Source organism: Fistularia commersonii, chromosome 19, assembly GCF_037954325.1.
Source record: "Fistularia commersonii isolate RoL2024-O1a breed Wild chromosome 19, RoL_Fcom_v1.0, whole genome shotgun sequence".
In the NCBI taxonomy this organism is placed as follows: Eukaryota; Metazoa; Chordata; class Actinopteri; order Syngnathiformes; family Fistulariidae; genus Fistularia; species Fistularia commersonii.
Genome location: NC_141302.1, coordinates 3,380,001 through 3,394,783, shown reverse-complemented (window position 1 = coordinate 3,394,783; position 14,783 = coordinate 3,380,001). Strand labels below are relative to the sequence as shown.

The following is a 14,783-nucleotide window of genomic DNA, read 5'->3' as shown; positions in this document are numbered from 1 at the left end:
CTTTGTTTTATCTACCAGCTGAAATTCCAAAAATCCAATTCCAAAATAAATCGCGTCTCCGGTGTCTCGATGGTCTCCCGGACCTGCCAGGAGAAGGTCTGGACCATGAGAAGATCTACAGAAACGCAACGTCCCCCTATGAGCAAACACTTGGTGGCGATCAAACAACTGCCTTTTGCTGGTGAAGGAAAACTTCCTGCCTTCCGCCTCGACCGGGAGGCAACAAGGAGGATCGAGAACTCGAGATAGGAAGGTTAGGAGGGACATGCACAAAGGATCTCCTGGTACATAATAACAGTAGCGCTAATAGCTACATGCTAATCGCTGAAATTATTCAATAATAGCTTTTTAATTCATAAGTAAGACAATCATGGAGGGCGCGCTGGGGACTCGAGAAAAGATGGAGGCCACCGTCATGCTTTGACGTCACGGTACCAAGGAGACCTTAGAGTCGTAGCGGCGGTGGCTAATTGTAAGCTGTAAGCTAGCTCAGTCTTTGCCAAGATTCTGGGCTTCCGACAACATCAAACATGTTTGGTATTATCACAAGTCTTTGTGTTACATCGCCGTAAAGACTGAATCAACAACCAATAGATGAGCTCCAATGAAACCGGAAACAGGAAACCTGGTACCAGCACCGTGGAAAAACATTGGATGACAGGAAAAGAATCGAGTTGTAGTTTTCCACGAGTCTTTTCAAAACGTTCGCCGTCTCTTGATGTAAGATTCACAATCTTTAAGCTGAAACAGAAAAGTCTAAGAACTACTCTTGAGATGTGAGCTTCAAAGTCTTAAGGTGTTAGCCCAGCAGCAAAACTAGCGGCTAGCCAAGTGCTAACTCTAAGCGCTATCAGGAAGAAAAGCTTGTAAGCCTGTTCGTAAATAAAGAGAGGGTTTTCCCCCGTCAGACCAGGAATGCGTTCGTGATATGTGCGTCGCGATCATGTGATGAGGCGCCGCTCGCCAAACGGCCAGCCAATCAGCCGACAGGGCCGAACAATTATCCACACCGATAGCATCTCCCGCGTGCCATCTCCTTCTTTTATTACCAGAGAACAAAACAAATATATATCATTTATGAGGGAAGTTACGGACGAGGAGGCGGCGTGATAACGCCGTTTTCTTTCAATGATCGATCCTTCGGCGCAACGGAATTTAATAAAACAGGGCAATGAGTCACGGGCGACGGCGTGGAGTTCTGGGTTCAATCTCGCCGGCGCTCCGGAGGCGTCCTGCACACTGTCACTGTTAAATGCGATAAATCAGATTGATTGGATCGCAAATGAGGTTCGGCCGGTCAATCGAGGAGCGGCAGTGATATGGTTAGCTCATTATATATGACTGTGTGTGTGTGTGCGCGCTATTACAACGGCTTCCTTTAGCGCAACGGAGGGAAATTTGCTAAATGTAAACAGTCGCAGACCCCCGGGGGTCGGTCGTGGGGATCAAGACTTTCTCAAGTTGTAGAATCCACGGGGTTCGGCCGGAAAAAAGTATGTGGGAAGTTTGTTTTGTTATCCGAAAGGGCCGCGGCCCCCGGGATAAAAGCTAACATGCAGGCTAAGTTCCATGACTCATGTTGCCGCTGTAACCTATACACCATCTTGTATGTTTTCCTCTGCCTGTTGTGTGTGTGTGTGTGTGTGTGTGTGTGTGTGTGTGTGTGTGTGTTTGTTTATACATGTTTTATGAGAAAATTCAACGTGTGTGACTCAAACTCTAAGGTCAGTCGGCGCTAGCCGGGGGAAAGCAGGCGTGGCCAGACGATGCTAAATCTGTTAGCGTGCGATGGGAGCAGACCTGACACAACCTCAGACGCTGTCAATCAAACACCCATCCCCGACACGCCGACAGCCAACGAAAAAGAGGAGGCGGGATACAGGAAGTAACGTCGGAAGACAACGGGAACTGGCAGGGATATCACAACAAAGATGGAGGATAGCCAAACAGGTTATGGAAGGAACAGAATTGGTAAAGTAATCTGCTGGTTAGCTTGAACTCCAAATCTTCTCGGTGTCGGTAACCTCGGCAACGGTTGTGTAGCGTGTCCCTAATCCTAGCCAGGACTGAAAACAGGACCAGAGTAGCAAATTAGCATCATGTTAGCATAGCACTGCCACTAGTACGGGACTGTATCGCAGCCACTATGAACAGAAACAGACCAGTATCACAATATGGCATTAGAGGTTATATTAAAAAAGTACTTTTCTCAAAAGTATAACAGAATATGATGTTCACGGTGACAAAAGAAGCTTTTTGTTGTATTGAGACAAATAAGAATGCTTTTCTTGTGTGAAAACCTTCAAAAAATTTAAATTATATATGCATTCATACAAAAATAGCCGTGATTGTTTACATGTTCCACAACAGCTGGCTGTCCGTCATCGGCATGTAGCAGTGCACCATGTGACGTGAATACTTCTCTTCAGGGAATTAGCAGCTACCTTGATTAGCAAGCTAGCTGCTAACACTGGCTCCAGAATTGTCGTGTCTTCCACTGCAGAATTCACTCGCTCTTGTGCACAAATACTAGCCGCGTGGCTACTATCTCTTGCAGTCTGAGCTGTACGTGTTACGCGACGCCTGAACCCCAAAATGACGCACGCCCGGCCGACGCTTCACTTCCCGTCACCCAAACCACCTTTCCTCGTAAAAGTTCTCCTTTTTCTTTCGCCGTTTCCTCCGTCTTTTCCTCCCCCAGCCCCCCGGGGGCTTTGCCGCCTCGCTGGCAACCTACAATACGAGTCCGGAGTCGTACCTTCCCTCCCAACTGTGTCGTTGACTAAAAATAAATCACTTGTGTGCCGCTTCTCTGCGTCAGGACGCCCATCTGGCAGCACTTATGTAAAGTAAACAATGGTAAGAATGGGAAAAACATATAGGCACCTTAATGTCGCGAACGTCAAGGGTTTGATTCACCAAAACACACACACACTCCGCCTGGAACTAAAAAAAAAAAAAAAAAACGGGAAATGCGCCCAATTTCCTCGGCAGCTCCGCGGCGTTCATTAATTTGGGAACATTATCTCCGTGTTTTGTTTTCATTAACACGATTGAGAAGAACGGCTGGTCTCATTAGGGCCCATCTCTGCTGGCACTGCTGCGAATTAGTATGCTAAAGCCCTCGCTTATTCACTCCAAGACGCACACACACACACACACACACACACACTGTGTGCGTAAACAGACAGCCAGGTCTAAAAGGCCTCCTGGCAGCGCTCAAGAATCGTGGCTCAGCTTCGGAAACAGGTCTTGCGTCGACACAGCGGACCTATTGTGTCACCCCTGACTAAAGTGGATTGTACGCTCGGACACACACACACACACACACACACATGCGCGCGCGCGCACACACGCATGCAATTCGGGGATCGCGCTACCTCCGCTGTCTGGAATTCAAAGTTAGGTCAGTAGACGAATACAAATAGAATTGGATTAGTGGGGGTTTGCCAAATGTTTGTTTACATGTATATGGATGAGTGTGTGCGTGGGTGTGTGTGTGTGTGTGTATTAAAACACCGAAAATCAGGCCGCACTTGTTTCGCTGGTCCGTATGCTCCAGATGACAAAGTCGCTGGTGTTTCCAAATGTTTTGCGCCGGCCTGATTTCGGCTGACAGCGATCCCGCGGGTCTGCAGGCTTTCTAGGCTTCTTGCACCGCCAAAAAAAAAAGAAAAAAAAAAAAAGAAAGATTTCCACAATTCCAACCAACCATGAGTCATTGCAACCCCTCTGGTGGGACACACACACACACACACACACACCCCTGTAACCTCCAAATCACCGTGGAGACATTGTTGTAAAGTTTTTTAAATATTACAATTTCATCTTATCCCACAACCAACGCCTCTCTGCATTTAGCATGGATGTCACACTCTCCAAACACACACACACACACTTGAACTTTAAGGAGGACAACTGGGAAGTCAGCTGTGATCATAAATATCACACAACCCTGCTCAATGTTCATGCACACACACACACATACACACACATTTTATACCTGGCTTGGGGTATCTTGTCCTCACAAGTAAAATCCCCCGCAGTTGCCGCTCGGCCGGTTATCCAGACCGAATCGGAGCACTAGTGCATCTGGGATGGAGCGAGCGAGTGAGGCAGAGACGAGAGGGTGAGGAGGAGGGAGAGGAAGAGGGAGGGAAGGAAGGAGGGAGCAACGGGGAGGGCAGAGAGGCGAGTTGGATCAAGGGAGGAGGAGGAGCGCGCCGCGCATCGACTTCCAGGAGCTGGAAAATGTAAACACTTGAGCGACGGGGGAGCAGAAAAAGGGAAAACGGGAGGGCAGGAAGAGGTTGAGAATTGGGGGAAAGTGATGGGGTTGCCGGGAAGAAAGAGAGAGGGGTGGATGGGAAGACCACGGCGTGAGAGGAAGCAGGACGGGACAGTAAAATGTAAAAAAAAAAAAAAAGGGACGTTTGCGGGAAATCTAGCTGTAATCCCCAAAGTGACCACCAGGGGGCGCAGCGGCATCTTTCAAAGCGTCCGATCGTGTCCAAGCGCTTTCCTCGAGCTCAAAATCGACCGATTCTGGGCTGCGGTTCGCCTCCTCTTTGCTAACACCTGCCAAAACAACTAATATCAGATGTCCACCTCCCGTCACATTTCGGTGGAGGCCCGAGGAGGAGAAGGGAGGAAGGAGGAAGTAGAAAGTGAGAGAGAGGGAGATTAAAACGGCTGGATAAAAGCTCTATAAAAAGGACGGGCGAGCAGAAAGTAAACACCCGGCGTAGCAGACGAGCGGGAGAAACTTAAGACAGCGGGAGGAAAAAAAAATCCCCCGAGGGATTAGAAGACAATCTAAACTCTGCATGGGGCGTCTTGTCTCTCCTCTCTCCTCCCCTTTCTCCTCTCCTGTCCGAAAAACAAAATTTGCGCTCTTTACGGCACATTGAAAGCCGGTGGGCGTCGGGGTCGGATCGGCCGAGCGCCGCTTCTGTCGGCAAAAGCGTCAAATCGCGACATCGTGGGCGTCTGTAAACCCGGAACCCACGTTTTTATTGTATTTTCAACCCGTAATGTGAGATTATGTAACAAAATGATGCATGATAAGGTGAAATGATGAGTGGTTAGTCACCCAGTATTAATCAGTGACTTAACAATAGCTGTGTGTGTGTATGTGTGTGTGTGTGTGTGTGTGTGTGTGGCGTCAAAACAGCCCTGGAAAATGTCTCTCATCGCTCCCGCCGTGACGTCCGGAGTCCGCATGAGCCGCCGACCTTTGACCTCCCCTTTGGAAACAAACCGAATAGCGCGCCCAACCAGCAGCGAGCGGTGAAAAATAAAAAAATTTAAAAAAATGGATAAATTAAAATAACGCCGAGCTCTCCCTCCCCCCTCGCCGGGGTTGTTTCTGGAGCCAATATCAAGGGGGAGATTTACTAAAAACGTAACCGGCTCATTTCGGCAGCCGATTCTGGGTCATCGCCGTGAGCAACATTGTTTTATTAATAAAAAAAAAGACGAAAAAAAAAAAACAGATACTTTCGGGAACTCTCGGGAGGGGTTTTTTTTTTTTTTTTCTAGGTAGAATTAGCAGCACCGAATTCCACTTCCAGGGGCTGAGTAACCAGGAAGGGGGGCCGCGGGGCTCCAGACTGGAACTAATAGCATTGATCTTATAAATGCTCCATTACTGTAGTTTTTCCAGGTCACATGGTCTCCCGACTGCGGCCCCTTTCGGCGGCAGCGGGAGGGAAAACGAGCCCCTCCGATCGTACCTGTCGATCGTATTGATCGTCATGTGTCAAACTCCGGGCCCGCGGGCCAAATGTGGCACGCCGGGTCATTTTATGTGGCGTGGATTGACCATAAACTACATTACCTGCAATGTATCTTATAGATTTTACATTACATTCGGTTACATTTAGTGATATTTATACTGTTACCGTTAAATATGGCCCCTTGATGGCAACCATTATGCTAATGTGGCTCTCTGCGGTCGCCCCCTATGACCGCCACTGGCGTATATCTGCGAAGACTTAGTTTTGTAGTCCACGTGCCCTGCTGAGACTACAAATATGGCCGATCTGATGAGCGGACGCTCCATTATCACCACCCTTGCATTTTATATACGACTCCGCGCCGCGGCTACAGACGGGTTTTATAAAAAAAAAAAGACAAATCCTGCCTTTTTCTGCGCCGTCAATGCCTCGATATAAAAAAAGAAAAAAGGAAACGCCGGTTTCCACGAGAACAATCAGCTTGTTGCATAACGTGGAAATGTGCTTATAACAAGAGAAACACACCTCACCTTTTGACTTCCACCTTCCCTTTTTCCATTGATCTCATGGATATCATAGCCCGGTGCATATGTGTGTGTGTGTGTGTGTGTGTGTGTGTGTGTGTGTGTGTGTTGGTGAGCCTAGTCATCTTTGATCCTTCCAACTTCCTGTAAATGCCACCATACATTTCCGCGGCCGAAGGTCACGGTTTGCCGGTTTCGCAAATCTCTCGCCGATGCGCTCGTCTGCTGACTCGGCCTGTCTGCGTAAAAAAAAAAAAAAAAACAGGATGGGTGACACATGCACAAACACACACACACACACACACACACACACACAGTGACCAACACAGATGACCAGCTGTGATTTCATTGAATACGCCGCCACCTAGAGTCAGCATGAGGTAATAGCTACTGCTCAGACAGACCAGAGCAGATTGGACCATATTTCAATTTAAATACTTTTTTTAGTAGTAATAGTAATCATAATGATAATAACCTTAATAATATCTATATTTATATTAATATTTATAATTTTTTCAATGTTTTTTGATTAGTTTATCACCTATAATTTCAGACATTGAGACTCCAAATGGCAATAATTCCTTAATCCCATGTTAGTTTTACATAGCAACTTATTGATAATATATTTCCTATTTCAGGTGTCGGGGGTTCAGATTATCTTCCTGTAAACAATTGATCCGCTGATTTTAGAAATAAGGTTAGAAGCAAACAGCCAGCCAGAGAGAAAGCATTTAAAGTCAAGGCCAGATTTGTGCAGAGGGATAAAAGGGCTATTATTGTTAAACACACACACACACACACACACACACATATGAGTGAAAACACACCTGGGGCAGCAATTAAGAGTACCCAGGGATACACAGGCACTTGCGGCGTTTGTGGAAACGTTTTCTCCGTGACGGAGCATCGGGGTCGGGCGTTGTCAAAGAGCGGCGTCGGTTAATGGAAAAAAACGCTCCTGGATTTTAATTCCACGCGCGTACGATAGAAATACTGGTTTTTCAGTCATTCCTCACGCCAAGACGTGCAACCATGCACTCTCTCAGCCACGCATCACGTGGAGTTCGGGACTCTTTGTGGCCCGGCGGCCATCTTTACTTTATAAATCTGCGGGAGCGTCAGTTAACATTGGTTAATGCAGCCGGTAAACAACGGCTAACCGCGCGCTGCTGTTTATTCCTGTGTTTACTAAAGCGTGCGAGCGTCTCATTCATTCCAAAGTCCAGACGTGCACTGCGGTTGTGATAAATAGTGATTGCAGTCCTGGACTCTGGAATGACGTCGGGACAACAGATTCTGCTGTCACAGTTGTGACAAGTTGGTCCGAGGTGCTTTGTTCTTAATGGTGGGGGATACATGATTATTATCAATATTTTTATTATTATTATTTTTATTATCACTAATAATAATATTGTTAGCATAATCATTTATTTTTTTTTTTTTATTAATTTAATTTTTTTTCTTTTTATTTATTTCTAATTTTTATTTCATAATTTACTTCATTTTTTTAAATTTTTTCATTTCACTTTATTTTTGTTTTTCATTGTTATTGTTGTTGTTATCTATGTCAGTGTTATTGTTATTATCAGACGAGGTTTCATTAATTAAGTCTGATTCTGGGAGGTGGAGTCATCGTGGGGAACAAGTTGTGATGTGTGTGTGTGTGTGTGTGTGTGTGCGTGTGTGTGTGTGAGTGAGTGGGTATATTTGCATGTGTTTTACGTTAGTCCTGAAATGCACATTAGTGCACTGAAATATGCACCGCACTTTGAGTGTCCTTTTTCTGAACCGAACCGCCAAATTTGCGATCTCCTCCCCGCCACGGCGCCTCTCCCCTGGCGCCTTTCTCCGAGGAATTGCGAACAGCTCGGAGGAAATGCCGACCCGGAGAGAGGAAACAAGATCGCTCCCAGGATAGCGATAACAAGCCCCTTCTCTCGGTCTCCGTCTCGCTTCTCTAAACAGGACGTTTGCGTCCACACCCGTCATCATCATCGCCGCCGCCGCCATCTTTGTTGTGGGTTCACTCTGACGTTCTTGCGGTGATTTGTTTATCGCTATTTCTGCAAACCTTTTGCCTTTGTGAATCAGCGCCGGCTAGCGAAGCGGCGATGCTAGGAAGCTAACCTTGTTTATTTAGTCGTGTAAATAAAGTGGCGGTGTGTTCAAGGTGCAGCGCGGAGCTTTTTGCAGCTCGCAGATTCAAACGGGATTCCGGCGGCGTTTACTTCCTGTACCTTCCGGTGTCCCCTCATGCGTGCGGCGGTCGCTCTGCTACGCCTGAACCGCCATGCACTTAGCCGGAAAGGCCCTGCGGGCGCCGCGGGCGGACGCGCCATCGGAGCACTGGTTACAGCTGGCAATGTGTTCCTATGAATATTCTGCGCTTGTCTTAAGCGGCAATTTCCATTTTTACTGACTAAGCTGTTAGTGTTGACTGCTTTGCTCCAAAGTAAATTATTCATCGTTGTTTTCGTGCTATGCTAACCGAATAGCCCTGCCCAGTTTGCCGGAGGGCCTTGTTATGTAACTTTCATCATCACAGAATCACTAGGTGAGCATTCACAAAAATCCTTTTTCGCCGAGACCGTGAAATGTTTTTCTTCGCTCTGAGTTAGCATAGCCTCATTAGCATACGTCAACAACAAGTCTGTCAGCTCTAATCAGCTGAGTGGTTTGTTGGCATCAGAATTTTTGGGATTATTATTTCTGTGTTTTTATAATTGCTAGCCCACTAATAGCTGGTTTGGGTGTTTTTTTGACAATTCCAAGGAAATACCTTTCTCGTTAGTAGCTTTACTCTGCCGTCAAGCTAGTGGTCTATGATGGTTCTGAGTCATTCAGGTTATTGGAAGAAAGTCGAGCTAGCTGGTCAAGCTAGTCTTACCAGGAAGTGAAGGGAGAGTGTCAGCAGCATCTGAGGAAACTTTCCCCGAGGCCAAGAGGTTTTACGTATCCTCATTTCTCACCTTACGCAAGAACAGAGAAGCGTGTTCATTATCTGCAGTTAGCATCAACATGACGAAAGTTGACTTAGCACGGAGGAACGTCTCCATAAGCTCCGCCCACTGCAGCACACGTCACACGCGCTAAACGCAAACCAGAAACGAAGATGCCGCGATCGACTTCCTCCCGCCATTTTCTGGTCTTTGGCCAGTTTTGTCCAAAGGTACGGTCATCTTTTGCGACAGACCCCGAACAACATTGGGGCTATCGCCTTCCAGGAGTTAGCGGCCACCATTTGCGTCACTTTGTGCGCCTTGCTAGATGCGTTAGCTGGATTTTTAGACTTCATCTTTTCATACTTTCACCCTCAAAACCCTCAGGCTCTCAACAAACAGTTCCACCCAGTGACGACGCCATTGAGCTCTCACCATCGAGGGAGTCAAACCGAAGTTCTCTCTTCGGAGAACGTGATGGACTCTTTATGAGATTGGAGAATTCAGACCAAGTCTATCTTCTCGACTGTCTGTCATGTGGTTCTTTCACTTCAGCTCTGTGACCTCTGACCTCCCTGCAAATACGGTACAAATGGAGTCGCCCCTGCCATTAACGTTTTGCAGACCTCACCCTCTCGGAGTAGTTGAGCTGTTGGATCTTAACCTTGACATGGACATAAGACGACCCATTCTTCGTTGGAAAAGGTCAGGAGGTGATAACCCTCCTGATCAGATCACAATTTCATGTCAGCCCTCCTGACCGCGGTGGCTTGGGCATCCATCAGCATGCATTCAATGACATTTTGAAAAAATTCTCCTTTAAATCTGATTAGTCCGCCTCGCATCCAGACGATGGCCGAAAGGTCAGCAGAACGTCGGCGCTGAAAGAACTGGATCCCCTCGAAGTTGCGTGGCTGTTGTTTTCTTCTCATGAGAGGAGGTTTTAGCATCTTTTCTGGCACAACCGAAGGAGGCTCAACAAAACAGGAGACCCAGTGGTGTCACAATTCCAACAAGAGCCCCTTACGGACATTAAAATTCTACTCGGAGTAGTCCTTTTGGCTCGGACCTCGGTAGGGACACAAGCGTACCCTAAGGGCAACACTGAAAAGCAAACCACAGGAAGAAGAGGCAGTCGACAAGGACAACATGGAGACCAAAGCTGCCATAGAGTTCATGTTCTGCACGGTGGCAATAAAAACCATGGACTATTGGATGGGTTGAGGTTGTTTTAGTTCCTCCCGGTGCTGGTTTGGACTCCGCTGTCGGCTACATATTTTGACCCTGGAAACCCCAAGCTATTCTGGCCCCAGTGGCAGGACAGAAGAACTTGAACCTTCAGAACTGCAATCTACAGTAGCTGCATCGTTCTTACACGTCGGAACGGCGGTTGTGACCTCCAGAATCAGGGGCGTCTCGTCCCATTTCCAGAAACCACACGGGCGAATCGGGTTAACGTCCTCCTTCGATCTTGTGAACATGGATTTCTGGAAACATCTGAGTGATTTCACCCTCCTTCCACCTCCCCATCCCCCCCCCCCCCCCGTGCCGGGTCATGTTTTCAGCCCCGAAAGTTCCGCCTTCGGTTCGCTTTTAAAGGCAGTCAAAAAAGAGCTGGACGGGCGATAACATCATGCTAAAGCCTCGAGGGAGCGCGTGTCACGCAGCAACACAAAAGTCAGGGGGGCCAAAGAGGAAGCGCCATGGCGACGGCACTGACCCCGCCGCCCGGACCCCGACATCCATCTTGGGATGAAAGACGTAGGTGGATGTTTCGGGGTGAGCGGGGATTCCTCCCCGGGGAGTTGGCAGGAAGCGTGGAAAGGGCCGACGAGCGCTTTGATGCCCTGTTGTCTGGGACGCGAGACACATTCTGGTCCCTTTGCACTCTTCATGAGTCCAAATATGAAGTCTTCTCCAGATGCAGCGTGTTAACCGTTATTGTAATTCCTGGAAAGTTCCACTCCCGAGTCCCTCCCATCCTTTGACAAGTTGCCCGCTCCTTGTGTAACAACGCTAAGTCACGGTAAGAAGGGCAATCTTGGACGGGCGACAGTGATGTTGAGCGACCGAGATCGGGCCAAATCTTCTTAAAACCACGAGGGCGGCGGAGGGATTAAACGAACGTGTCTTTTCGGAAATGAAACGAGTCCCAAAAAAGCAATAGCGAAATTGGCGGGACTCTGCGCTCGTGGGCAGGTTGTACAATTTAAGCATTAGATAAAGTATAGGGTTGGGATTTAATCAAGCAGAGGTCGTTTCTTTCAGTGGGACGCCGTCTTCCTGCCAGTATCGTCGCCCATCGCAGTGCGGTAAGAGATGTAGAAAGACATATTTTCCGTGCATACCGCCCGGATTCTTTTGTTCTGACCCCACAGATGTTCCCCTTGCGCACTGGAAGCAGGATTAAATGCGTTCGCCGGCAAAGTGGGAACCCCTCGGAACATCGGGGCTGATTGTGGAGACGTTAATTACGCCGCATGCGTGATCCGGGATTCGCTTGGGCGTTTCTCACTCGGCCTTTCATCGGAGCACATCGTTTCTAATCCGCCCTGACGTGGGTGAATGAGCGCGCTCTTATCTTCTGAGATTGGACTTTGCTGCTTCATGTTCAGGGCCATGTAGGTCTCCGGGTATTTAATCCAAAGTATAGAGAGCTTCGCCAGCCGTGTTAGGGCTTGACGCCCGACGTTAAACATGCTCGACGTTCATTTCCCCGCATAACTCCGCGCATTTTTAAGGCGCTTGCGCAAATGGAGCGGTACCATCGGAGGTCTTTGGGGGCGGTGTTGCACGGTATGCTCAAGTGAAAGGGAGAAGAATTCTCCGTCCACATGCCGGACTGGCTTCCGCCTCTTTCTTAGAATGTACGTGATCACCAGATATTGTCTGAAACGGAGGTCAGAGGTGCACCGTGCCCCAGTGGATGATTGCTTAACAGCAATGGCGACACAACATGGGAATTATGTGGCCATCGATCGATTTAGGTGAATCAGTCAGCCTTCCGTGTGAACATCAGGACCCGCTGAGAGTCCGACTTGAGATTTCTTGCCGTGGCTCCAATGGTCCGACACGTTTTCCCTGGACAAATTAAAATATTCCGAATTGAGAAAGACGCCGAGGACTGCGAGGGGATTTGCGCCGTAGGAGCTAAAGCTCCGTCTGAAACGAATCGGCCGAAATGTAATATTTGATCCGGGCGTAAAGGCACAAAGAGATGAGGCAGTAGAGCTTATTTTCAGCATTGGAGACGGAATGGAGGGGGTCCCGGACTCCAGGTACCTGGACAATTAACACTTCTTCCTGGAAGAACAACCTCACAAAGACGTTTTTAGCCTTTTGGAGCCGCCCTGTGGAGTTTGCCCCGAGCCCCGGTATCTCGCCGCTGGTTCTCCAGCAGCACGGCAGCAGAAAGGGAGGCCCTGCGGACGATCATTAAAAAGTTATCGGTCGTTTTGTCCCATCGCTTGAGGGCATCTATAACACGCGACTTCAACTGCTGCCCTCGGGGAGGCGTTTTGGGACAAGAAAAGCAAAAATAAACAGATTGAAAAACAGCTTTTACCCCGGAGCTGTCATCGCTTTGAATTCGGCACAACCCCGAACGCTTTTCAAGGATTCAAGGATTTGGATTGTTATCACACAGAATGCGACGAAATTTAGAGATAGCAGCTCTCGGGTTCAGTGGAATCAAAAACAGACAAATACAACCTTAAAAAGCAGGACACAACACAACAATAGCAGCATCTCTGGGTTAGAGATATAAGACTAAAAATATATAAATAAAAATTTATCAAAATTACATTAAAAAAAATCAAATATGTATATATATAAAACAACTAGAAGAATAAATAGAGAAATATGTAGAAAGTAATAAGTAAATAATAATAAAAAGTGTCCCAAAAAAAAAAGGGAAAAGGGATTTATTAATGCACATACATGCATACCTGTATACTTACTGGGTTTTTGATTTATCTATTTATTCTTTTAGCCATTTCTTTCTTATATTTTTAACTTATTATAGTTACTATGGTTGTGTTGTGCCTTTTTGATTTTGTTTTTGAGCCGCCGTCGGCTAATTTCGTCACACTCACGAGAATAAAAGTAGCAACTGGGCTTGACTAGCAAAACTATTAGCCTCTTTTGTCCGACCTCGCAGGTACAAATAAGGGTTTAAGAAGATAATAGTAGAAAAATGAATTGTGATTAAAAGTTTGCGAACGCGGCAACCGACAGACAACTTCTCTGAAACCCCATTCGTCAGTCACTGAGCTAAACGCTCACGTCCGCCGCAACATCCATCAGGATATCTGACACCCGACTTGAAGGCACGGTTGCCAAGGCTAACAGAAACTTGCACGGGGGCGTAAATCAAGATGGATTCACCTCACGCCGGCGCCAAAGTCTTCAGGCGCCGGGATTTACGGGTGTCGTGGAGATGACTGATGCGAAGAGGGGTAACAATTGTTACCACGTGTGGACGTGAAGGAGGGTACGAACGCAGAGGATGAACTCGTAGGCGGCGTTGAGGAACAAGAGAAGGTGCAGGAACACGGTGGAAATGGAAAAGTCAAGTCCGTGTTTTCCAGTGTTTTCTTTCCTGTCCTTCACCTCACATTCGTATTTAGACTAAAGAATCGGGGCTTCAGAAGTGGGAAGCCAGTGGTTTCCCGCCGAAGGTCTTACCGGGACAGCGTTCAGACACGGAGGAATGTGCACATTTTCCGTCATTAATGTCAAAATTCACCTTAGCGCTTGAGCTAAACAGCGTATCCGCCAATGAACCTACTGGCAAACGCACAGCGCAGACGCTGCACTGTTTTGGGAGCGTCCCGACAAGGACCGAGGACAACGTACAATCGCAGGTACTTCCTAGCCGCCGTTTGCCGCTGACGGCTATCGGTGGTTCAACGTATTGTTCAAAACTCGAGATTCTTTTTACGGACTCGTGAGTCGCGATTCATGGTCCCCTTTAACTCGTTTGCTCGCTCAACCCTGCAACTTCTTCCAGATGCATTTGTGTGAATACATCAAGTTAATCACCGAGTTAGAACTGTTAGACACGCAAGACGAACGGTTCACTTGATAACTCAACAAACGAATCACCAAGCAGCTCAGAGTAGCGTTAACCGCTTGCAAAATGAACAACTCATTCAGTAATTCAACAAACAAATCACCAAGTAGCTGAGAGTGGCCTTGACCGCTTGAAAAATGAACAACTCATTCAGTACGTCAACAAACGAATCACCAAGTAGCTCAGAGTAGCCTTTACCGCTTGCAAAACAAACAACTCACTCAGTAATTCAACAAACGAATCACCAAGTAGCTCACAGTAGTTGCAAAATGAACGACTCATTCAGTAACTCAACAAAAGAATCACCAAGTTGCTCAAAGTAGCGTTGACCGCTTGCAGAATGAACAACTTACTCAGTGATTCAACAAACGAATCACCAAGTAGCCCAGAGCGGCCTTGACCGCTTTGAAACGAACAATTCACTCTGTAACTCATTGAACAAATCACCCAGAAGCTCAGCGTAGCCTTCCCCGCTTGCAAAACCAACGATTCGTTCATCCAGTAATTC

The 14,783-nt window shown here is 47.4% G+C and overlaps 1 protein-coding gene across 4 annotated transcripts in view; it reads right to left on the bottom strand.

Moving 5' to 3' along the window:
• The window catches only part of arhgap36 (Rho GTPase activating protein 36), a 40,538-nt gene that overhangs the window by 22,994 nt on the left and 2,761 nt on the right, over nt 1–14,783 (bottom strand). Inside the window, exon 1 of one of the 4 annotated variants that reach the window (XM_086165928.1) lies at nt 4,004–6,550. The exons of the other annotated variants lie outside the window; for them this stretch is intronic. The gene's annotated coding sequence lies outside the window, so the exon portion shown is untranslated. Of the gene's footprint in view, nt 1–4,003; nt 6,551–14,783 lie in introns of those variants that run through there. 4 annotated transcript variants of the gene reach the window in all.